This window comes from Parasteatoda tepidariorum, chromosome 1, assembly GCF_982258835.1.
Source record: "Parasteatoda tepidariorum strain Cologne lab strain chromosome 1, Ptep-v5.0, whole genome shotgun sequence".
NCBI classification, from domain to species: Eukaryota; Metazoa; Arthropoda; class Arachnida; order Araneae; family Theridiidae; genus Parasteatoda; species Parasteatoda tepidariorum.
The window spans coordinates 131,888,174-131,914,903 of record NC_141755.1 but is presented as its reverse complement, the minus strand read 5'-3'; the positions used below and the strand labels follow the sequence as shown (position 1 = coordinate 131,914,903).

General features: G+C 28.4%; 1 protein-coding gene across 12 annotated transcripts in view; it reads left to right on the top strand.

Annotated features, from left to right (window-relative positions):
• The window catches only part of LOC107457234 (pre-mRNA 3' end processing protein WDR33), a 102,870-nt gene that overhangs the window by 24,638 nt on the left and 51,502 nt on the right, over positions 1-26,730 (top strand). For 7 of the 12 annotated variants that reach the window (XM_087153273.1, XM_087153250.1, XM_087153262.1 and 4 more), the window contains exons 2-3: positions 14,464-14,568; positions 16,634-16,763. The gene's annotated coding sequence lies outside the window, so the exon portion shown is untranslated. Of the gene's footprint in view, positions 1-5,833; positions 6,076-14,463; positions 14,569-16,633; positions 16,764-26,730 lie in introns of those variants that run through there. The other 5 variants (XM_087153280.1, XM_087153283.1, XM_087153285.1 and 2 more) reach the window with 2 other exon arrangements.

Genomic DNA, 26,730 nt, shown 5'->3' with positions numbered 1-26,730 from the left:
ATCAATGTGAGAGGATGATATGCTATTTTTGTTAGTGTTTTTGTCACAAAAGTAGCATAGTTTATCATTATACATGTTCTCTGCATTGTAATTAATCAGTTAAATCACTTAATATTTTTTTTTGAAGGAAGATGCCTATAAATTTACCAGTGAGTTTTACTTGTTCTTAATTCAAATTAGTGACAAAATTTTCTTAATTTTTACCCCTACATTTAATTCTAAAAATGTTTTTTAACGACAGTTTTGTTTCTGGGAGCCATTTTAAAATCTATTTATTTTTTTGAAATCAAACATTTTTCCTTTACAGTTTTTTTTTGTCAATGTATGACTTTTGAGGTCATAACTGACTTATTAAGTTTGCACTTTTACATTATTTAGCAATCCCCAAGAATGAAATCTAAGATAGAATAAGACTGTGCTTGAACTCCCACATCTTCCGCATGTGAACAGGAGCATAACTTGCTTCATCACATCCCGTGGGCTTCAAGATTCAAGAAATAAATTTTATATGCTTATATTATCAGTGTATAAATAAAATACACCTTGTAACCAATAACATTATTAGACCTGTAAATAAATGGCCTCAAGCATTTGTAATGATGTAAAGTTTTATGCTTGGAAAAATAAAATCTGCATGCAAGGATCAAAACCCTAGTTATTCATAAGTTGTTGCTCATAAAAATATGTTAAATTTCTTTGTTTAAATAAAAAAAAAATGTTTTTCTATGTATAATTTTTTACAATTTTCAAATGTAAAATATTTTTTAAATTTTCTATATGTAAATGTTTTTCTATAGTATTTCAACGGTCTGTTACCATGTATTGTATAATAAAATCATACCATGCATGGTTTTACTGTTAAATATTAAAATATCATTAATAAATAAAGGTTTATAGTAACAGATTTAATTTTTTTTCTTTGATAAAGTATGAGCAAAGTCATTTTAAAAAGTACTTAGTTTTATTTAATTACTATAAATTAAAAGTAATTAAATAAAATTCATTATATTCATATGTTAAATTCATTTTTATGTAAATGTATGCAAAAATTATTCTTTTCAAAAATTTATTATTTCTAATAAAATATTTAAAATTTTTTTGAACTTTATTTTCCTAATTCCTTGAATATCATTATTCATAAAATATTTTGCTTAAGCGAAGTATTTGCCCGATAAAAAGTTTAATTTTATAATAAAAATAATATTAGTAGTCTAGTTACAAATTTAAAATTTAGTGTATACTTTGATGCTCACGGATTTATGTCCCCTTATACTGTAAGAGTCATTAAAAGTTCGATACAAGAGTTGAAAAAATGCATTTGTCTAAAATTTAAATTAAAGTAACAAATTTTTGACAGCCTGAATTTTTTTGTTATAATTTTGATCAATTTTATTTTTTTACGTTTTAATTTATACACTTACTAAATTTAGCTAAATTATTACAATCATAATCTTTAATTGAGTGTGTTGAGATTGCAGACCAATTTTGGATTGAAGAATGTTCTGCAGATTGGCTTAGTATGTTCTTTTGTGATCCATCAAACCCAAAATAAAAACCTTGGATTAATAAAAACCTCAGAAAGTATAAAAAATTTGTTCATGGAAACCCGTCAATTTTTAGATTGGCCAAACTTACAAAAAAAATTTCCAACAAAGTTTTTTTTCTTCGTAATAATATCAGGAACAGTACTACTTAGCTGTGCTCTGAATACTCTAATTATTCAGAATCAAAGCTGTAGTGACTCAGAAGATAGAGATCTCACCTCCTAATGAGACAGTGCTCGAATCAAAGCAATCACTGGTCAATGCGAAAGCTCGAATCAAAGCAATCGCTGGTCAATGCAAAATCTGCACCCGCCTTGCACTGACCACAGTGGTAGACCGATCATGGATTGGACTCCCTTTGCCATAAGGCTAATTGTGGAAGGTTTTCTCTCCTTGCTAAGCGAATGCGGGTTAGTTCCACCAAAAAGCCCTCAGCAAGAGCAAATTTCTCCCAATACTTGATCCCGGAGTTCCCTTATCTTCTGGTTTGTGTTTAAAATTACAAGGCTAGGTTGTTAAACATTATAATGAATTCCTGTTAGCTGTAAATAATCAGGGTTGAGTTTTTGATATGACACACCAAAAACTTCACAATCTGTATAATAATACTTTTCAATGAAAAAAATTAACCCCCAAAAATAGCCTAAACCAAACTTACAAAATACAAAAGTTTTAATGAAAGAAAATTATTTAAAATTACTACTATAATGATTAAATAATAAAGTATCAAAGCAAAAGTTAATAACATACTGATGAATGTAATATAAAGAGTGAAATGACTTTGTTCTATGATCAGTGATGGCAGGGCTGCAAGAAAGGCCAGATTAGCTGGTTTTTATTAAAAAGTGGAATTGACTTAAAAACAAACAAACCGCCCTTTATTAGCTTTTTTTATTAAATTTTATTTTCTATATTGTTATTCACAATTAACATACATGTACTGAAATTAAACCTATTGATTACAGTTCGATAAGAAAAAAAAGTTTAAATTTATTGCATTATGATGTGTATCATTATAACTAAGTGCAAAAATATTTTAAGGAGCTAATGTGACCAAAACAATAATTTCCAACTACAAATTGTAAGGGCACTATTATTTAAACATTCATTTTCATTTCTTTATGTTCCCGAAAAGTTTGACTTTTAATTTCTTTAAGTAAAACTTTATTTTCAGAAATGTAGTGAATAATTTTGATTTTTGTTTACAAATATCAAATGCTGCGAAAAAATTGTAATTCAGTATTCAGCTTTTCAAGATACTAAAACTTAATCTTAAAAAATACATCACACATTACGAGAATAGAAAAATATAAGTTGAAAGTTTCCACAGTATTTAATATACTAAGTATCTAAGACATAAAGAAAATATATAATTTTTTTAAATCATTAATTAATTAAGAAGTTATATGAAGATTTTTTTTTTATTAGTTTTGCTAGTCTAACCTTCAACTTCTATATTCCTCTAGATAATATATGTCTTAGTTTGAAAAAAATTAAAACAGATTTTGAAAAAAAAATATTTAAAATTATTTTTAATAAGCTCTGAAAGAGTTGCATATTTTATTACAATTTATAACATCAAAAATAAACTAATAAGATATTTGTCCTTGTTTAAATTTTTGTTGTAGAGATTAACTTTTGTATAAGAATATTTCTCTACCTAAATTAGTTTTTAAAATTTTTTTGATATTAAAGTTTATTCTTTACTTTTATTTCGGCACATTTATTACTTAACTAGCTGAGAAATTAGTATTTTTAGAGATCTCTGTATTTACTTTAAAACCACCCCAAAATCACTCAAACATATTGCGGTCACTTATTGAAACATCCGAGCTGTACTTTAAATTACACCAGAATAAGGAATTGTGTTAAATTATCTTTCTATCATAAATTTTCTTTAAAACTAAGATTAAGTGCTGTTCCATTTTGTTTTTAATTACACCATTTTAATTAACAGCATTATGCATATTTTATGATCTTAATTTCTGAATAGTATTTTGTTTTAATAGAGGCCAACTTTTTTTTATTTTTGCCATTCTTTTTTTAGCCTGGTTTAAATAAATAATCAAATAAAAAATAAAACAGACCATGCTTTTTGTTGCCTGGTTTAAATCTGCCAAGCCTGAGTAATGGTAAGACTCTTATAATGTAGAATCACATAAAATGTCCAAATGTCTTGCTGATAATTTTCAAATTCTTAAAAAAAATAATAATAATTCTAATCGTGACGAAATTAACTTATAATAAAAATAACACATATTGAAATTTTTTTTTCTTCTAATTTTTACTATTCAATGAAAAATTAGTGAAAATGAGAAAGAGTGCTGACAGTTTAAATTTTATTTTCCAATTCTCTAAAAAAGAATTTCTTAGTCATCCACCCAAATTTATGTTTAAATGAAAAACTTCCAAATGGCGTTCCATCAATCGCAAAATTGCTTCTCATAGCATCGGCAAATAAATGCATAATTAATAAATCAATAAACATTATTGTATTACCGTTCTTGACAGTGAGACTTTGTCAATTTGTTTCATTCTTCTGCTTTGCTTAGTAATATTTGGTGGGTTCTTTAAAATTTAAAACAGTACTCATCCAGAATAAAATTTTCGCTGCAGATTAATGTTGTGTTTTTGTAAGAAATCTGCTAGATTTGAATAAAATTGTAACCTGACCTCTGATTTTATATACCTAATGCGTTGTAGAAAACAATATATTCAACTGCAACTTGCTTCACTATCGCCATAATGATTCTCTGGAAGTTTTGTATTGAATTGCTACTTTTATATTCTTGTACCATAGTGTATTTTTGATGCAGTTCCCAAATACTCCAGATGGCATAGAATCACAGGCGTAGTGTCGAGAGGCAGGGGTCTACCGAGGGTATATTTACTACCATTTAGCTGTATCTTCACAAATTTAACTTTAGGAAAAATGGTAGTACACAAAATACTTTGAATAAAGCAAGTTTTCATGCAAACCCCGCTCTTGTTGCAATCTAGGGAAAAACGAAGCTTTTTTGCCAGATGTCTTTTTCGAAAAGGTGGCACACGTTTGGTCAGATACTGCAATATGGTAAACCTAACCCGTCGCTCACGCCATATCAAAGTGAGCTTTTTTTTTTAGCTGAGTTTTTTAAAATGAAACAACGAGGGTCTCCCTTTGTAAACTTTACAGAAAGTCAAAATTCAAGCATTATCTTGAACACTATTGTAAATTATTCTAACAGATCTTTATTTTTATGAAACATTTTTTTAAAACTTTTTTTTTGTACGACCTAGTCGAAAATGTTCTTGTAATGAAAATAACTTTTTGTGCTAGTACTGTTAAATGCATGTTTTTATTAAATTCAGATTGAAATTTAACTATGGGCAATGATTTTTATGGAATTTTAAAGCTGGATGCAATTTTCAGCCTCCAATTTTACAATAGCAAAATTATCTTTTTTATATAGGGAAAAATATACAGACATTTACCTGTCATAAATGATTTTTATTTGAAGTGTCAATTTATGAAAATATTTTCTTACTATGCAATATTTTTGTGTTGATGTTTAAATAAAATTTTAAATTTTCATAAATTACAATTAAATTTTCGCAAAATAGGTACCTTTTCAAAAAAAAATCTAGACAGACCCCTGAGAGGGCACTGGAGGCACATATTCCCTCAATGATTTTTCATAACTTCAGAATTTTTTTAGAAGCTATTACATCTAAAAAAAAAAACTATCAAATTAACTATTTTTGAATAAAAACCATAACGTCAGATAGTTTATCAATAATTTAATAAATGTTTACACAGGTCTGCCCAGGCCAAATTTACTACCGTTTAGCCGTACCTTCACAAATTCAACTTAAAGAAAAATCGGTAGTTTTGCAAAATACTTCTTAAAATTTTATTATTGTATCCCATAAGAAATGATAAATCCATATTTTTGTGTTGATTTTTTAATATAATTTTTAATTTTCACAAATTATGTCTAAATTTTCTCAAAATAGATACCTCTGAGAAAAACCTAGACAGACCCCTGGTTTATCACTTTCATAGAAGTGAAAACTTAAAAAATATTTAAAGATTTTTTTAAAAATTATTTTGACTTACTTAAGGATTTCAACATTAGTTTATAATTGTGGTTACGAATTATATAGTTTATTTTCTGCGCAATATAATATTTTTTAATTACAACTATTAACATTTTGTAATTTATTCTATTTACATTTTTGATGAAACTTTTAATTTCTATAACTGTCAAAAGTTTTAATTGTTGTTTTAACTTATTTTTGTTTTATAGTATTAAAAACATCCAGCCTGTTTGGAACTCTAAATTTATACTTGAATTTGTTCAAAGTGTAATTTTAAGGTTTCATTTAATGGGATAAAAAAGTAAACAGCCCGAAGTAGGCTAAGGAGGTCATTGAGAAGAAGGCTCCACAATTTTGTGACCAACGTCACGAATGGAATGTGGCAATGTGGTCAGCACTGCGCACAGGTTGCCTTTACTTCCCAGAAGAGTTGGTATTCATTAATCTGAAGGTGGGTGGGTTTCGAGCCGCCACTGGGGACGATTTTCTAGAAAACTTATGTTTAATACTCTTATAATTATTCAGTTCCATTTCATAGGAAATATCTTTCTTCCATTACTGATTATTTTTACTTTTAGCATGTTCTTTTAGAGCCAGTACGAAACTATTTTATCTGATTCTCAAATAACTTTTAATAACTTAGCACAGGACTTGGATGACCAGATTAAACTAAATGCATAAAAATATTAAGAAGTGGCACATAAGAAAAAAAAAATGCTTTTCTTTTAGATTTTAAGGAAATTTTTTATCAAAGAATTACACTGTTAGTAAATAAATAAAATTCATGGTGAAGAATCTGATTTTTCTCATAATCTTCCAGATAATGGTTAAAAATGAATGAAATTTTTCATAACTTTTTAATGTTTTGGGCACTGTGGGAAAAGCGATCATATCACTGATTACAAGCCTAGACTAAGTTATCTTTTATTAAAAATATAATTTTGGGACAATTAGGATTGCATTAGGTTTTGTAAGATTTGTTAAATCTCAACTGTATGTTTGAAGATTAAAATGAAGCAAAATTCTTATAAGGATAATTTAAATAAAAAAAATTACCGTACTGTACCATGTACATTTCTGGGAACATGATTCTGGTTAATAAAACGTAATATATAGTATTTAAACCACTCATTTGGTTTTGGCTTCAATGTGAAAGCAGACAAAAAAGCACACTTTTACTGAATAAACGTACCTTCTTTATGATGGATCTTTGATTCCCAAAATATGGGGTAGGGAAATGTGGTTCCCATTGTTTGGCCAGAAGAGTGATCTAACGTTAGAACCCCTTAATGCTAATTTTACTTTTTGCGTATTTCGCCATATCTTGATGGCATTTTAACCAGATTTAAAATTTGCTGCACACAATAATGGAATTCCTTTGTCCAGAGATAATTCCATAAAAAAATAAATTTTTAGTAAATATTTATTTTTTTAAAATAAAAGTCGTAAAAATACTGAATTGTAAGGTAAACATTTTTTTACATCATTTTAAAAAAATTTAATTTTACATGGCAAAATAAAAATTTTTTGCTTAATTGGTTGAACAGTTCCTGAGAAATCAAGTAATAAAAATGTCTTATGTTTAATACTTGATTTCTCAGGAACTATTCAACCTATTTTGCTCAAATTTTCCATTTTTCCAAGTGAAATTCATTCTTCAAAATAACCTTAAAAATTATATACCTTAAAATTCAAAATTTTATCGACTATTATTAAATAAAAAAATTAATAAGTCATTACTAAGAGTTATTTTTGTTTGCTTGCCTGACCAAAGTATGAGAACCATATTTCCTAGATTGCGTCTGCCCCTATCATTTGGGGGTTAAAAATCCCAATAGGTCAAAAAAAAAAGGTATTTTCATTCAGAGAAAGCACATTTTTGTGTCTGATTTTGTAACTTAAGATATTGTTTGCACCAATTAATATTGCGTCCTAGAATGTGAAGATCCGATCTTTAGATCAAAAATTTTTCAGGCTTGTTTGTTTTGCCATAGCTTTTTTTGATTATAAGAAAATAAAGCACAAATTTCAGACTTTGCATGGTTTCACGATATGCTCTGAATACTTTACAGAATCTGTCATGTTCCAGAAAAGTTTTTAATTATTGCCAATATACTAGATTATAGCTCCGTTGAATACAGAAAATTGCTCCTAAACTTAGAGGTCTTCATAAAATTTTTTCCGCATATATTTATTTTAGAGTTATAATATATATAATCTAAAAATTAAAATATTAAAAAATTCCTGCATGCCCCCTCAAAATTTTCTTTCACACTACACCTATGTAAACAATTAATTAAGGAGAGCAAACCAGCATCAGAAGAAGCTATGAGGTAGACTCGATAAATTCCCACCCATAAGCAGAATATTTTAAAATGTTCTGCAAGCATTTCTCAACAAAAAAAAGTCATCTTTACTTTAAAATGCTATATTTTCAGTTATTAAAATACAAGATTATACACAGATACACAACATCATTGTTTAAACCTAGGAAAACATTCTTGATTTGTTACTTTTTCAATCACTTTTGAAGAACAAAATTTTGTTAATGACGATGATGATGATGAATTATTAAAAAGATTTCTATGATATGAAGTTCCTAACATTTAAATAAGGGCTGCCTTAACATTCTTTCGAAGGGGCACATGCCCAGATGGTGCACCATTTGCAAACACAAACATTCGCTGGTCTGTTGTAATGAATTTTTAAATTTTTCAAAATAATATGCTCATTGCAGTCAAAGCAAGCAACTCTATCACGCTCACGTGCAGACATTTTGCTGAAGTTTGTATTAGAAGGTGTTTAGAAGGTTCAAGTTGTGATACATTGCGTAGATGACCTGTTCGGGCACTTCTGTAGTTACAAAAGCCAATGAGAAAGTGTCCTATCCTTATCTATTCATTTCTAGGGAGGAAAGTGGGCGAGATGAATAAGGTGGGAGAAAATGTTCTGCAAGATTATGAGGGGAAGCTTTTAAACCTTCAGGTCATTCTGGTCTACAGAAGAATGTATGTGATTATTGTTGGAGATTGTTCTGCAAGACTACCGAAGGCAGGTGGGAGGGGGGCTCGCAGGAAGACACTGTCTCTTATTCAAGATACAAATTGCTCTGCAGGACTTCGTTGTTCTGTGACGTACGTCACAGTTTTAGGCTTTTTCTGCTTCTGGGAATTCCCAGAATGGTCGCCTACATTCACGCAGGTGTTCATTTCTTGGAAGGTTGGCAATGCTAATAAGAAAAATGCACATCCATCTGGAATTAATTTCTGGTACTCTCGGCGTTGGCTGCGGCTCTTTATGAAAAAGCAATTTTTTAATGTGTCGGACTTTGAAATTTCATCTTTATAACACCGTGCAAACACAAATTCTGCATTTTGCTAGAAAAATCACTGACACGCTTGAGATGATGAAGAAAGCATATGGAAACGATGTCATGAAAAAAAAAAGGCTGTATACAAGTTGCATGAGCGTTTTCATGAAGGTCGCACAAACATCAAAGATGACTCTCTGGCTGAGTTAATACTCCTGGCATTTAAATATTATAGGAACACATTATATTTTCACTAAACACTTTCCACTGCAGATGAAAATGCTGTGCTCGTTTGAGAATTCATGAGTGCGGTCAGACGAATAACCATTGATGCCATAATTTCACATGAAAGTGTTCACGGCATTCTTCATGATTATTTTAATAGGCATCGTGTTTGCTTGTGCATGGTTCCAAAAATGTTAGCTTGACAGAAAGAAGAGGGAACCTGTGCAAGGATTTGATTGGCATGGCTGATGAAGATGACAACTTCTTGTTGAAAATCATGACACGGTGCTTTCTTTATGACCCTCAGACAACACATCATTCAAGTGAATGGAAAGTTAAAAAATCCCCTAAGAAGAAAAAATTTCGATTGAACGAAAGTTGAGCGAAAGTAATGTTTTTGATTACAAAGGGGTAATTCATTACGAATTTATTCCGGAATCACAAACTGTCTGTAAAGGACTCTTCCTGGAGATCCTTAAATGACTAAGGGATGCAAACAGATGAAAATGATATAAAAATGGGCAACAAGCGATTGATTTCTTTTACATACAATGCTCCACCACGTCAAGCTCTGATTGTGAAAAAGTACCTTACTAAACCACTCTGGAGCACTGTCCTTATTCTCCCAGCCTTGCACCAGTAGACTTTTACCTGTTTCTACAGCAGAAAATGAAATTGAAAGGTCCCTGTTTTATGAATTCATTCTGTCATTTAAAGTAGTTTATTTTTTATCAATTTTAAATGTTCTGGTAAATCTTATGTTAAATTAATCCCTTAGTGCATTGTTTTGTTAAGAAATAACATTTATAACTAATTTCTTTCAATATTGCCAGCTTTTTAAACCTCTTTAATAAATCTTTTACGTAAAACATTGATTTAATCCCATCCATTGATTAATTTTTTTTTAATTATCAATGTATAGCTCGTTCAACAGAAGTTGGCACCTGGCTTCGCCTTCATCAGGTGGTATGCAACGATACTATTTCGCTATTTTCGGGAGAAGGTTGTGAGCAATCCTGAACAAGGTTGCTCTTTGGCGATCGTATGGCAAATATATTTTTTTAGCAAACCTGTATTTTTTAAGCATTAAATATTTCATATATTTGATGATATTCCGCACCATTTTTTATGATATTTCTCTCTTTTAAGTGAATAATTTCTCCTTTTTGAGACATTTTGCTGGGAAAACACCAGTTTTTAAATTTAAAATGTATTTAATTAGCTAGAGAATCAAAAGGTTTAATAGCAGATGATAAAGCAAAGTAAGTGACTGAAAACATAGCTGCCAACTTCACTGGATTTTCCAGTAGACTACTAGTTGACCAGTAGACTTGCCAGTTTCTTCTGGTGTACTGGTTTATTTAAAATTCTCCCGGTTTTTGTACATTTTAGAAAATTCCCTAAAATTGAGGAAGTTTCCAAAAAAACCTATTGAAATCAAATTTTTGTACAGATTATTGTTTGCTTGAGTATTTAAATAATATAAATTCATGTTAATACATAATGAAGCGAACCTCATTTATTGAGATTAGGTCAAAACTTTTTTTGTACAGTTTATCTTTATTCAGAACTCTTGGGGTTCTTAAAGATGACGCTATTTTCAGAGCTTCTCCATAGATGGCACAGCCATCTCAGCCTATTGCTGCGGATTATTTGTGTAATTTGGGGCTGCTTGTAGAGTTCGAAGTTATATCAGGTTCGTCAGTATCCCTTTTCTTGAATTGTGCCAAAGATGGCTCTGAGGATCTTTCTTTCGAAGATATCCAGTGACGACTGTATGTCTGAATTTAGGGTCCAAGTTTTGCTTCCATAAAGGACCAAAGTTAAAACTCTATAAAACACTCGTACTTCCATTTCCAGGAAGAATGAGTCTTTTAGAGTTAAAACCTTGTTTTCCCCCTGAGAAGATTCGATCTTAGTTGTCTCCTCAGATCAAAGAAACACTTATTAGCCATTTTGACTCGATTGTTGATTTCTGCACTAAGTATGTTTTGATCATTAACAAAAGTGCCAAGGTATTTGAATTCGTATACCCTTACAAAGGTATAACCATTAATACATAAAGGGGAGCATCTAACTTCTTTGAATTAATTTAAAAAGTTTGTTTCATTTCACTTGCAATTATACTGTAATTTAAATCATAAAATAATATCACAATAAATAAGAAATCAACTGTTTGTCAAATGTTTTAAAGAAGTGATAGTTTGGAATTTTTTCCCCCTGTCTACCAAATAAGTATTTGTCAATTTCTTACTCCATTATTTTGTTACAAAAGGGAATTTCTTGATGCAAATTACTGTCCGCATACTGTTAAGAAAGTATCAGCCAAATGGAAGGAATGGTTATTCATTGAAGATGAATGATACTTTTATTTACCTTAGGTATAATATTTACATCCTGTGTCTGCAAAGTGCATTTGTTTGAAAATTAAATTTAATTTGATATGCTTGTCATTTTATAAATTTTCATGAACAGCTTATTTTATTGTTGCAAAAAATGTTCCTTAAATGAAACATTAAATGAATGTTTTATTTGAAATTTTAATCACTGGCTAAAGTTCGATGGAAATTAACCTCAGTTATTGTGTAGCCAATTTGACTTCTATGGCATTAGTATTGTCGATCATTTACCTAATGTACATGTTATTCTATGTTAATTGTAGTTGTTCATGAAAAAATTGTTGGAATGATGAGAAAGTACGAGTGCATGCACTGGTTTCGATTGCCCTTGCGGGGAGGGTAGATGTTAACCTTCATCTCTGAAGAGGTACCCCAACATAGAATCGAGTTAACATGTCTTGTATACTAGTGGGATTGTATTGGTAGAAACCCTTTTGTAGATACAAGTTTGTGCTCCTTTTTCGACAGTGTTATACTACAGCTTATTCTAAATCATAACTGGCCATAAGCAAATATATGGAAGTCTTAAAATTTGTTTAAATATCTCATATAAATACAAATGCCAGCTTTCATATTGTTAAATAATATGAAAGCTTAATTGATAGCGTATTTGCTAGACTATTTCCAAAAAGTAATGTGCTCTGAAAAGGATTAATAAATGAACTATTCTTGTAAACTAATTATGGCCATTAATGTATTGAAATTATTAAAATCTGCTTGTATTACGCTGGGAACTCTTACCAAATTTGTAATAATTTAGACTTTATGATTTATCACGGTCAGTGTTGTTGAGGAAAATTTTTCTTGTTAAAATTTTTTGTATACTTTTTTTTGTTGAAAATAACGCGTATTTTTTGTTTAAATTACATGCTTTACGTAATTTTTTTTATAGTAAGTTGACCGCTTTGAAAGTTAATGTTTTTTCTTCTTCTCCCCATCTTAAATGAAAAGGATGATTGAAACTGTGGGTTCTTGACCAGCAGCTTTGGTATTTCGTATGAACTATGCCTATAGAAGCAGCAGCAAGAATTGATACTGCACACAGAATTTTTTCTTTTTAACCTGCTTTAAACTAACAAAAAATGTACCGAAATAAAAAAAAAAATTTCCAATAGAAAAATTACAATAAATAAAGAAACCTTACAAAATTGACTAAAAATGAGATTTTATTGGAAATTCATTGGAGTATGCACTTTCTCCATGCATCCTCATCACTACATCTCTAATCATACAGTTCATCTTTGTTTCATCAATAAAAATATTTTTGGCATTTAATGAATGCTTCAAATTATGTGTTAGAAAACTTGAAAATTCTAATTGATCTGACCACACTCACCTTATTAAAATGGAGAAAAGTGGCCTCCTGTATGTTAAATCCCTAGCAGCAAAGTAACTTGGGCCCATATTCACGAATCTTCACTCAGTAAGGGTTTGTAGGTCCTTTATTTTTCCGATATCGGTCCTCTATAGAATTGTCAGATTCACCCAATATTTTATATCCAATGTAGGCCATTCTGGGACCCATATTAAAAAATTTAGGTATGCCAATATTGGTTCTTCGGTGCTTGCTCTTATATGACCCATATCGAGCCTATTTTGAACCTAACTAGGGCTGAGGTGAAATTGTAGCTTGGGACATCAGAATTCCAATGTGTCACAAAAGCCTTTGAGTGGGTTGAGTCAAGTGTTGTAAAAAGGGATCTGAACTGGAGTTTTTTGAGAATGCATAATGAGAAAGGACCTATTTAGGTGTTGGAAAAAGTATCTGAATAGAAACTGTTTTTATTAATTTAAGTTGATTTACCAACTAAAGCATTGCATCTTAGGTTTGTTATCAGATAATGACATATTTGTATTTTGTTTATATTTATGGCTCATAATCAGGAGAGAAAAAAATGCTAATGAAGTTTGTTTGCCCTAATCATAGTATTTTACAATAATGTTTTAAAATTAGTTTAGCATGGTAATTTTCAGTATATTTGTAATCATGTTTTTCATTAAATCAGGCAATTAAACCTTAATACCATATTATAGAAAAGGAAATTACTTTATCCAACAATGCGAAAGATTTTAAAATTTCTAAAATTGTTATTATGCCTTATATAATTGTCATTATTGTAGTGATATCCATGATAATGATATATCTTAAAGTTATGCCTCTTTTGAATCAACAATTGAATGTTAATTTGCAATTTACTTATTTTTAAAGTTGTTCTAATTCTTTTTTTTTCTTCTCATTTTCACACAAGGGAAAAATTTTAAGTTTGCAATTTAATAATTTGAATTTCAGCTTATAATAATATACATATAATACAACCTAAAGTTTTAAGAGAAAAATAGAGATAAAATCGTTGCTACAAACAAAATAAAATTTTTAAAAAAAAATCTCTCGCAAGTTATCTAGAACTGTCCACTTAATTATTATAATAGTTTGTGAATATCTAATAGATTTCTATATAAAGATTTTTGATTTACCATAGTAATGATAATTACTTTTAGGGAAATAATTGAATTTTACATTAAAGGAAAATAATTTATATAAATATTTTGATCCTTTCTGAAGTGCCAGTAGAAATATCCTACAAAAAATGTTGCCATTGCTCTTGGCATTTCTAATTCTTGAAACTGAAGTTTTCAATTGATAAGTTTAAGACATTGTAATAAAATTTCCCAAATTATAATTTTTTTTTTAAATGTTGAAGTTTAATTTGTTTTCAACCTCAATGTGGTGCTTGAATGAAAATATTGAAAAATAAATATTATTCTTGATTAGTTTGCTTGATTTCAATTTTTTATCAAATATATCAAAATTTAACATTATTTTAGAATGACATTCTCAGTGTATTTACTTTAAACTACAGTTCCTTTCCACCTTATTGCTATCAATTTATTCTTTTATTTTCAGGTAAACAATACACAGCATATAGAAATGTAGCGGAATCCAAATGTTATGCAACAAGTGTTTCATGATGGATGTTTATTTGTATGTTCTGCCAACATTGTTCTTCTGGTATAGTTTTCTTGTGTCACTTTTTCTCATGTTTTTAGTTAATGTTGAGCAATTAATATAATTTTTTTTTTAAAGTCAATTCCTACTTAGCACTTTCACATTTAGCACATTTTATTTTAGTTACTTTTTATTAAATAATTATAATTTTTTCTCTGGTATAAAACTAAAATTAATTAATTGTATTTAATGAATGAATTAATATGTGAAAAAAACTGTATTAACATCAAGTGACATCCATTGCAAGTTTAAAAAAATGTATTTGAACACTTGAGTGGATGAATAAAAAAGTATTTTATTAACAATAGGAAAATTTGAACTAGATATGAAGGGAGAGTGTGAATTGAATAATACTTTTCTGTTATTCAAAATAGTGTTTCTCCACTCAATTTTGTTGTAAAATGAAATGAAATACATTCTAAATTTATTTCATTTCATTTCAGTGTTTTATCTTGGACTAATAAGGTTAGTAATAAAATTATTTTCAGTAAACTTTTTCTTTAAATTTTTTATGTCAACTTTATTTTGTGGTATTATTTCTAAGAAATATTCTAATTTAATTCCAAGCATGCGCAGTTTAAAAAAAAAAAAAAAAACTTGTTAGATGAAAGATAAATAGTTTGTTAAATGAGCTTCAGATTTTATTAAAAACGTTTTCCTGTGATATTGAAGTTTCCTTCATGGCTCCTATCTGAAATCCTTATTAAATTATACTCTCCCATTTCGATATTTGTGTCAGTAAACATAAAAATTTAAAAATAAAAATATTCATTAAGAAATTTTTTTTTAACCTAAATTACATATCAACTTTCTGCAGTAAGAAATAAATAAAAAAAAGTGACTGCATCCTTCACAGGCTTATAAAAATATGCAGAAAAAGATTCCTGTATGGTTGTTCCAAGTGATAAGTTTAAGCAAATTCTCATATATTGTAAATTTATTTTATTTCATTTCATTGTACAACAATACATTTTATTGTTTCTCTTCTTACTCATATCAATCGATAATTTATATTTGATACCAAGAAACTTTTATTCATTGAATATTGTATGTTCTTAATTAAGGTAAGTGTATGGATGAAAGATAAAGTTGTCTGTAAAACATTTCAGTGCTCACTTAGTCTATGTTTTTCTATTTTGGTTCTGTTGTCTTCCTCTACTTCTTAATCTCACTTATTTCAAGTTAACCAAGAAAATCGGAAAGATTCAAATTAATAACAAAACATTGGGGCCAGTAGAAAAATTTTGAAATCTTTGAAAGATCAACTTATTCTATATTTGCCGTTGGTGCCATGTTTGAATTAATTAAAACTCAGCAACTAAGGGAGATTATTTAATGGTTTGGGACAAATCTTCTATTCTGTGAAATCAATACAAATAAGGGGTAAGGGCCTGGTTTGGTAGGACACTGGGCCCATGTCCAAGAGTTCGTGTGTTCGATCCCCACCACCAAAGACTCCCCGTGTAGTAAATGGTGACTGATGCACATTAAATCTGTCGAGTCGCAAAATCCTCCATGTTTCCATAACAAATCAATACCTCTGGGGGTACTGATCCAGAAGTTTCCTTGTCTTCTGGATTGGTTAAAAATGACAAGGCCACGGAGTTGAACATTAGTAGTCGTAAACGCGAAATTGGGTCGGCTGTTCAACTACCGATATAGAATAAAATAAGGGATTGGTTGAGAATCTTACTTATCAATTTAAAACTTCTTTGTGAAAATCTTCTAAAAATGATCTAGTAGGGAGTAATCATCACGGTATGTACAAAAAATTGGTACTTTTCCATTTCGCCATCACAAGTAAATTAAACTAATTTATTCAAATAAAAAACCAGTTGAATTTATAGTTTTTTATTCGCAACTTCACTGCCTGTGCTGGGGAACCAAAAAATGTATATTTTTGACTGGCATATTTAAATCTACAAAAAAATTAGTTAAGCTAAAATATTTAAATTTCTTTTGGGAGTGAATACAAGTGTTTAATAGGTTGGTATTATGCCACAAAAATTTTAATCATTGAAATTTGCATTGTTTAATCATTAGTTTTAAATCTATTTTTAAATTTTAGGTTCTAATTAATTGGTGAAAGAAAATGGGACAGACTTTGTTTATTTTTAAAGTTCTCAATGATCATCATATTTGGCTTTTTACTCAGAGTTGAAGCATACGAAGTATCAGCTATTCTGTACATTATTCAGGTAATTTTTTTTTAAATTAAGCGTTTTCATGTTTATGAATTACATTTTTTTGCATTGATTTTTATGTTTTGAATAATAATTTATTTCATTTGTTCTCATTTTTTAAAAGAAATGCATGTATGTATTTCTTTGTCTTTGCTTCTTTTGTTAGTTATATGAATGGAATCTGACTTGATTAGTTGACATTCATCAGTTTAATGCCTTTGAGATAAATTTTTCTTTACTCTTTTATTATCATCACTTAAATAATTAACAAAATAGATTAAATCTGCAATTCCAAGTAATGTGAAGTTGTATTTTATATTTTACACTTTCAAAGCTAGAAATGGAAAATGTAGATATAGTGTTAAATGATGTCAGTTTTAAATGTGGTGTAGCTTTAGGGTGGTTTTTATTAACACGAGGAAATTTTTTCTCGAAAATATAATCCCTAATCATTCTCTATAAAGGTGCCATTTTGTATAAAAATTGTATTATAAAAGTTTCAACTCAATAAAGTGTTTATGCTCCACTCCCAACCATAATAGTTAAAAAAAAATTATGATTCATATTATTTGTTATAAAATCTGAGCAAGTAGTTGTAAACTCTTTTTTTAGATAATGTTTTTAACTTCTCCTTTTGCAGTTAAAACTTGTCTGTGAAAGGAATAGACCAAAAGAAGACCAAGGTTTTTCTTTGTTAATACTCGATCAAAAGCAATTCTTTGGAATTTTTTTTTAAACATTTTGTTAGCTAGTGTAAAATGTCTTTAAGTATGTCAAATAATAATGTTCCTATACCTTCTTAGAAAAATGTCTTACATTAACAGTTTTACAATAGTTACTAATTGTATGCAAATTTTCTCTTTCCTTAAAAAATGTAATTTTTCGGGTGGGGTAAGGAAAACCACCCTTTGATCTGTTCAACTATAAAAGGCGAAAGTGTTATTTACAAAATAAGTAAAGGCTTGTGTTTCTGCAACTATTTGTTCACAAAATTTGTAAGTTTTTGAGAAAAATTGCATTTTTCCCTCGGGTTTTCAGAATATTAGTTTTATAGCAAGTGGTATCTTTTTAGAGCAGTGTTCCCCAACCACCAGTCCGCGGACCGGCACCGGTCCGTGGATCAAATGTTACCAGGCCGCCCATTTCATTGAAACTGAATTAAAATTCCCAGGTTTATACCCAAATTAAAAATATCTGTGTTCCATAAGAATTTTATTTATTTAAAAAAAAGGGGGCCAAAAGGTAGAATACCCTGAGATTTGCAGAATACCCCACACACTTGCCACCACAGCACTTAAATCCCTATTGACATTTCCGACAACCTATCTGTGTGAAGCAGGGTTTTCTGCCGTCTCATTGCAAAGAAACAAGCTCAGGGTTGTCATTGATTTAAGGTTCTACTAAGTTAAAATGTTAAATCACTTTATATTTATTTTTTGATGTAACTGTATTTTATTTAGAAGGCATGTTTAAATACAATTAAATTAAAATTAATAAACCAAAATAATTAAAAGTATAAGCAATCAACGTCCCCCCTACCACCGGGCCTCGGTAAAATTATCAAACGTTAACAGGTCCGTGGTGATAAAAAGGTTGGGGAACACTGTTTTAGAGGATGTGGTCAAAGAAAATTTAATTTCTTACCATCATTCTAGTATAGCATATTTATAGAGTATCATGTGTGTCATGACACTTGTATTGTCAGTAAATGGCATAATGTGTCTGTGCTGCCACAATTTGCATTACATATTTCCTAGCTTTTAAAATTTCTTTAATTACTTAAACTTGTGTTTTTTCAAACCTAGTATTGATTATGGGGTTGGCTTTATTTTTGGTTCTGTTATTTCTTGATAAATCACCAACCATGGATCTCTTCTCATGATTCTAAAAGTCTGTTGGGAACAATTCAATAAGCAGGAATGAATAAGCAGGTCATAAGCTTTTGAATAAGCAGGTCATGGGGGATTTGTCTCCATGGCCTTGTTAATATTATTATTCAAAATTTATTATTTAACTTAGAAAATATTATTATAACTGTAATTTGTATCTCTACATATACTAAATAAAAGTTTTATATTAATTATGATCCAGTTTTCATCTTCAACTGTCAAATTTTACAATCCTGTTTTCATCACAATCTTCAATTGGCCAACTTCCAACCACATCTGATTTCTGTCTTTACAGTGTTTTAATGTATTTATTGAATTCTGATAAATTTTCAGAAAGGCGTAGAGCACAAAAGACTGCATTTTCAAATGATAAAATCTTCAAAATTCACAGGTTTTGCTAATTTTTGTTGTTGTAATCTTTACCATGTAAGATTTATTGCCTCCCTCTGTAACCACCTCTAAACTGCAGTGACTCATAAAATCACCTTCCTTCTCAGATAAGTTGATATTATTAAGGTGGCTGATTTTATAAATCCAAATCAAAACCGAACCTTAAGGGAATAATGTGTCTTAGTTAAACTTTACAAATACATTAAGGCTAAAATGATTATAACATTTATATTTTATTTTTGCTGAATCCGCGTTTGGCATTTCAATTGAACATCAGCTACATTTTTGTTTAGTGTTTAGAAAGATTTTAAAATACTAGTATGTTTGTTTCATTAAAAAAATTAAATTTAAAGATTCTACATTAGGGGTGCTCAACCTGCGGCCCGATGACCCCTAAAGTGCGGCCCGCGAGTGCTTTTAAACACAATAAGAAATAAACAAAAATATAAAAAAATTTCAAAATTTTTTAATTGCACTTTTGAGTCATCACCTTTTTACGAGCTCAATTTTTATGGATTCCATAATAAATGTATGTTAATACGCTCTCTTTAAGCCGATTTTATCGTAAATTTAAATGATTATTTAAGCAGTTATTTCTGCTTTTCAACGTGATTTTGAAAATTCCGAACTTTTATTAAGATAATGATTACGACACGTGAGCTTCAGATCGCGAATTTAAATAATCACTTTTTGGGCCACGATATTTGTCCTCCTTCCGATATTTGTCCACGATTCCTTTGTAAATCTAAGTGACTTTTTATCTTTTTTTCTTTTTAAATTATTTCTTTTTTTCAACCATTTTTTGGGCAGTTATTGCTATGCATTCCTACATAGTATAAAAATTCCGATAATTTTATTACGACATGGGAGTTTTAAATCACGCATTTGACATGCTCTAATCGTGCTGAATTGAGCATAAATTTAAGTGATTTTTTTTTCAATTATTGCTGTACTTTTCTGTGTGACTTTGACGATCACATTATTTAACTACGATGTTATTACGACACGCAAATTTTTAATCGTGCATTTGAATAATCAGTTTTTTATATAGTATTTCGTTACGGATTTATCGTAAATCCCAGTTATTTTTTCTTTGTTTTTTGGCAATGAATCTGATTTGGTTGAATGAGATAGTGAACTGTGTTTCGGTCCAATACCGAATATTCGGCAAGAAAATCGTCCGAATGCCGTATATTCGGGGCCAAATAGCAACATTTTTTAGCAGCATAGCAAAACTGAAACCCAAATTTCAGTGTTAAGAATAATATCTTCTGGAAAAGCGTAATCATGAAACAATGCTTAAAAATAAGGCCTACCAGAAATGCTTTTAAATATGCCGCACTAGCATAAAAACTAAAGATATATACAAAAGCGAAACAGAGAAAATAAAAATTTATCTTAATTTTCGAAAGAAAAGTTTAAAGCCGAACTTTTCAGCTTTCCCATTGCCAGAAAAAGTCAAGAAAATAGAATTAAGTCTAACAGAAATTATCTTAAAAATTGCTGCTTTGTATTAAAAATGTCCATAAAAAGAGATATTATTATTTTTATTAAAGGGAAATAAAAAAAGCTAGATAGATACAAAAACGGAAAAATTTTTAAATTTTTTAAATGAAAATCTCAGTTTAAATTTTTCACATTGCAATATTTTTAGAAGAAAAAGAATTGCCATAAAATAAAGTTTATTAGTAACGCTCATTAAACAAATGTTGTGTCATAATAAAAATGCCTATAAGAGAAACGTTTTAAAAGAAAAGCAGAAAAAACAAATTATCTTAGCTCGTGAAACGAAACTTTAACACTGAAAATGATAGTTTTCTATGTTACCGGTTATCTATATTTCAGTACAAGAAAAACGTGACACTAAATTAATACAGTACAGAACCCGTTATCCGGAAATCAGAAAACCAAAAGATCAAAAAACCGGAACGAAATTCGATAAATTTTCCAGCCATTTTTTTTCAAAAAAATGCGTTTTTCCTCGTAAGATTTCAGGATTTTTCGTTCTTTTTTTAAAGATGTTTGTTTACCTTGCCATCATTTTGGAAATACTCATTAGAGTATTACTTCATCGTTTTTTTCTTCTTTTTAAGACTATTTCCAAATATGTTCTTTTTTTTTAGTTGGGTTTAACAATGAAAAAATGGCTTTTTGTAGAGATTCAGAAAACCGGAAAAATCAATTATCCGGAATAGCGATGGTCCCGATCGTTCCGGATAATCGGTTCCCTACTGTAGTATGAGACGTTCCGCTCATGATGCTATTTTATAATAAAACAGAAAAAATGAAAAAAAAATCCTTCTCAGTTCTTTGAACTAAAAGTATTGAAAAAATGACGATTAATCTGTATGAATAAAATTTTTTTTAAAAAAAAGCAGATGTGCGAAAACTTTTGGTTCAGTATAAAGTAATCTAGTTTCAATTCTTCAAATTTCGTTTTTCCGATTGTCTTCTAGAAGGTAAATTTGCAAGCCATGTGCAGAAAAATGAATTTTAAAATTTAAAAAATTTTTGTAAAAACTTTCTTATAAAAAAAAAACAATACTATAATGTAGTTCAAAATATGATTTTATATTATTCTTCTATATAGATTTAAAAAAAACTACTCTGCTGAATATATTTGGCGGATCATTTGACCAACTGAATTTTTGGCAAAAGGGTCAAATACTAGTTACATCACTAATTTTAATGCAATGCTATTGCAACCCGAGAAATTCACGAAGTGGCAGAAATCTTGAATTTTTAAACTGCTCACTGTTTGTAATTTTGATTTCAATCTTTTTGTTGTTGCTTAAGTGCTCTTTTTCAGTAAAAAAAAAAAAACTTTCACTATACAATAAAATCTAATACTCAATAAAAAGACATAATAAAATACGATAAGTATTGAATTTTATTTTGAACTATAACAGTTTTTTTTATTTCTGGCTTTTGTTTAAACCTTATAAATTTTCTTCAATTGAAATATTTAATTTAAATTTATATTACTTAATATTTACTAATTTTTTTTCTACTTTCATACTGTGAACATTGCAGTTTTTTTTTTAATAAGAATTTATTTTTAAAAAGATTTTTTGTATTGTGTGATATGATAAAAAAACATTTCTTTTCTCCAATGTTTATTTATTTTGATAAATCTATTTTTGATATGATAAAAGTGGAAATTTAAAAAAAAAAAGTTTTTTAATTTTTGATTAAATTCTAAAAATTGAACGCCTTTAATTTTCTGCAAATAAATTACTAAGTTTATTGATAAAAAAAACACTAATGTTTAAATAAATATTACTACATTTGCCATCAACATAAATACATGCCCTTCATCCTGCTGTGGCTCTTGACTCAAAAAGGTTGTGCATCCCTATTCTACATGCTTTGAAAATTTCTTCTCTGTTAATTTTAAAAGGTTTTTCTGACATTTACCTTATTGGATACAAAATAACGCGTTAACGATAGGTATTAAAAAGTTTTTCCTAATTCATAAAGTTTTCATTTCAATGCACTGTGGGCCAGGGGTTCTTTGGCCAAAAGTCAAAAATTAAATTTTCAACTAAAATATGTGTAGGCAGTTTTAATATGGCCCAAATTAAGCATTCATAATCATTCCAAACATTATAATTTGCTTTTTGGTCCAACAAGAGTACAATTTAATAAAAAATATGTTAATTTTTTTTTTTTTAAATGTAACTTTTAAATTTTTATTTCAGAAATATATATAGGAATTTCACTTTACTGTTACATTTTTATCAGAGTAATTAGTCTGAAATTATAGTAAAATTTTTCAATGTGTTGGATTAGTTAATACTCTTGACAAACTTATAGTTTATATCTTATCATTTGACATTTTACAATATTTGAATGACTTTCGAAACTTAGTTCCAAAAAGTTCCACGAGGTAATTAGCTAAACTTTTTTTTGTTATTTTTTGAAAAAACCTGCCCCATTTTGTCCGTATTGCAAAGGTGGACTAAATATACCGAAAAACAAAAATTATGTTTTTGCATCATTTTGTAATTAATTCGCATTATTTTGTAATATTACTTCGGAAATATAATTTGTTTTCCATTTTAATATAAAATTACGAAAATTATTATATTTTCATTTTTAATTTAATTTTTTAAATATTATGTATTACTTTTATTTTTAATTGCCGTATTTCAGCCGCCATTTTGTTTTTTTGGGTATTAGTAAAATTTCAACTATGAATTCAATTTACCTGCACATAAAAACCCCTAAATAATAAAACCCAAATTTTGAAACAAATTTAATCGAAATACTAATTTTGGCCATGAAATCTTGGATACTGACCCACTGTGCAATGCCTTTACACTTCCTGTTTCTTAATTTACTAAATTTCATCTTTTCATTGATAATGAAGGTTTTCACCTAGAAATAATAAAAGGGATATACATGCAAATTATTATATTTACGTGCAAGTCTCTTTCATTATTTCATAAAAAATTTTTATTTACATAAACAGATATTTTTTTAAAGGAAAAATCAATGATTTAAATGAACTGCTTTTTTCAAAAAAATTATTGATATAAGTATATTATATTATAATACAGTTTAATTAATGAAATATTATTTTATGGTTTTTTCAAAGTCTTATTTCATTAATAAGTTTAGTTATTAAAAAAATGAAAGGGATATTCAAGTGAATGCGGTTCAAATACTTAGCTCACATATATCAAGACTTGTTCTACCCACTGTAACTTCAAATAGTTTTTATTCCAGAATGTTTTCTGATCTAAACTGATTTAATCTTCGTTAATTATCTAATTTACAAATAGTAGCAATAAAATCATTAGTAGGATTAAAATCATTAGCAAGAGGAGCTTGAAAAATATAACTATGATTTTATTTATTCAATGATTTGTTTTTAATAATTAAATAATTTTAACCATCTTAGTGAGAAATATTTACTATTTTAGCTGTAATATTGTTTTTAAATAATATTACGTATTAATATTATTTTATTTGATTTTAAGTATCTTGATATTAAGTAGTAATCTATTCGATACTTTGATTAGTAAGAGAGAAAAAAAAAATCTGATTTAAATTAAAAAAATCCTATTTAAATCAAATAAATCCAGTTTTTTTAAAAAAAAAAAATTATGATTTCTGCTAATTTTGGAATTAATTTACAATACTTATATTATATTTCATTTCATTTAATGTTGCATTATGTTGTTAAGCAAATAGCAGGCCTCATATTGGGATAAAGAAAAAACCAGGACATATTTTGGTACAGTATATGTACCAGTTTACTCATATATAAAGTGAACAACAAATTTAAAAAATTAAAATTTTCTCCATCAAAGTACAATAAAGGCAAAATTTATCGCAAAAAAAAGAAAAAAAAGAAATGCTTTTTTTAATTTCAGAGTAACTTTATTCTGAAATTTTTTTAAAAACCATTTTTCTAATAGAACTCTATTAATTGAGCAACTCACCAGTTTGAGATCGATAATTAGGAAATTTTGATGGTACATTTGAATTGAAAAAATAATCAGTATCAATTAGTAGTTAATATTCTTTCTTACCGATATTTATTTAAAATTTCCAATCGAGTTCATGACTTCTTTAAAATATTTTAAAGTGGATTTTCAATAATTTCAAAATAAAACAAAATTACTATGCATCTTAGCATTTGTATTCAAAAGTAATTTTCTCACTAAGAACTATTAATTAAAATTAGATCTTAAATCAAAACTCTGAATCTTTCGATTATTTCAAGTACTGCATTAGTATTAGTAGAAAATTGGATATATGAAATGGACACAAATCAAAAATTTCAGGACAAAATGCTAAAAATAAAATTCAAATAACGAAAAAATATTTTTTATCAGGAAAATCAGAAATTTCAGGGTAACTTCAAACTCTGATGTTATTAAATACATTAAAATTTGTATCAATTCAATGGATTAAAGAAAAAAAAAAAGAAATGTATATTTCATAAAACTTTTAATACTCATATTATTAATTGAATACAACTAAAAATAACACCAAAGTGTAGCATTTTTATGTTACAGACAAGGAATCACTCTTCAACATATATTACTTAAAAAAATTTGATTATTGAGTGTTTATTTGCATGTTAAGTGGAGTTGTAAAGTAATATAAAAGCATATTTGAAATATTCTTTTTTTATTATTGTGTCAGCATATTTAAGGAACAAAAGTAGATATTTTTTAATTCTTTATTGAAAACATTAAATAATATTTAAATGGAATAGTTAAATGCTATTAAATACTTTGGAATGGTTTAGTTAATTTCAATCAAGGGCTTAAAATATTATTTGACATTGTTTTTTTTATTTTTAAAAACCTGTTTAAACCAAAACTTTTTTTTCTAACTATGCTATGAATGTATTGTGAAATGCTGGCTAAATGAGTAACTATAATTTGTTTATAACTAGACAATATTTTTAGATTAGAAGGTAATATCTTTCTTTTTGCTTCCCAAGGAATCATTTAGTTATACTTTGTTAGGTTATGAATTTTGGCATCTTTTGTGAATTCTTGGTTTTATTCATTCATTGCATGCATTTTAAGCAATAAGTTTGTGGTGTAATCAACATACTAGGTTCAAGTATCAAAGTTAAAGACCTGGCAAACCTGTAAACTTCAATGTATTCTCTGTGATCGTCTTTCTGAATGTGTAACAAACTGAACTGAATTTCTATTGAATGAAATGTATATATATATGATCGTAAAATTTTGTTCTCTCTTTTGCTTTATGTCGATTCTTTTGTTCTATGTGTTTCATTATAATCCTAGATGTTTTTTTTTTCAATGTAAACATTTCGAATTTCTACTTTTTTTCACCTTTGACGATTGATTTATCTAAAATGCAGAATTTAATACATGTAACCTATCTCGCCAAAGATAAGGATATTTTATACAATATTTAATAATTGAACAGGACTGCTACACCTCCAGGAAAATACAGGGTAAAATGCAGGGAATTTCCAATTTTTTCTTAAAAACCGAGAAAATGCAAGGATTTATTTTTCTTTTAAAAAAGCCAATGCTTTTAAACATGAACAAAAATAAAGAGTAATCATAACTCGCATTACAAAAGAAGATAAAGTAGGCATGTCAGCCGTCCAACTATGGAAGCTGGTCAATGATCCATTTTTTTTCTTCTCATTTTTCTTCTTCCTTCCCTTCAAGGTAGTATCTCTCTTCGTGTTTTACTTCTTTCTACCAAAGGATGAGATTGTGCATGCACCCGCATTCCAATGTTCCTCTTCAGAAGTTGTGTGAAATTTCTTAATTTAAGGTCGGGTGACGGAAGTAGAATGGATTTTCTCTAGTTAGATTTTTTTTTTCGAAAATTGCAATATTCAATCTGTTCTAACGTAGTAGTGTATTAGTTTGCAGTTGTTAGAGAAATATTTTCACAGACGTTTCAAGGGTCTGCCGAGGACAAGTTTTCTACAGTTTAGCGGTACCTTCACAAATTCACCGTTCGATCAAACAGTACTTTCAGAAAATACTTTTTTTTAAAAAGCAAATTTTAAGATTTTCCTCCATGCCTTTTAAAACTTAGTGGTACAATTGTCTTTTTTTATGAGTTAAGCAGTAGTAAAGTAGTAAATGATTGCATGCTATAAATTTATGTTTTAATATATATTTCTTTTTTTCATTACTAAAAATCTTCATCTTTATTTATACTTATACATGGTGCGTAGCATTTTTAAA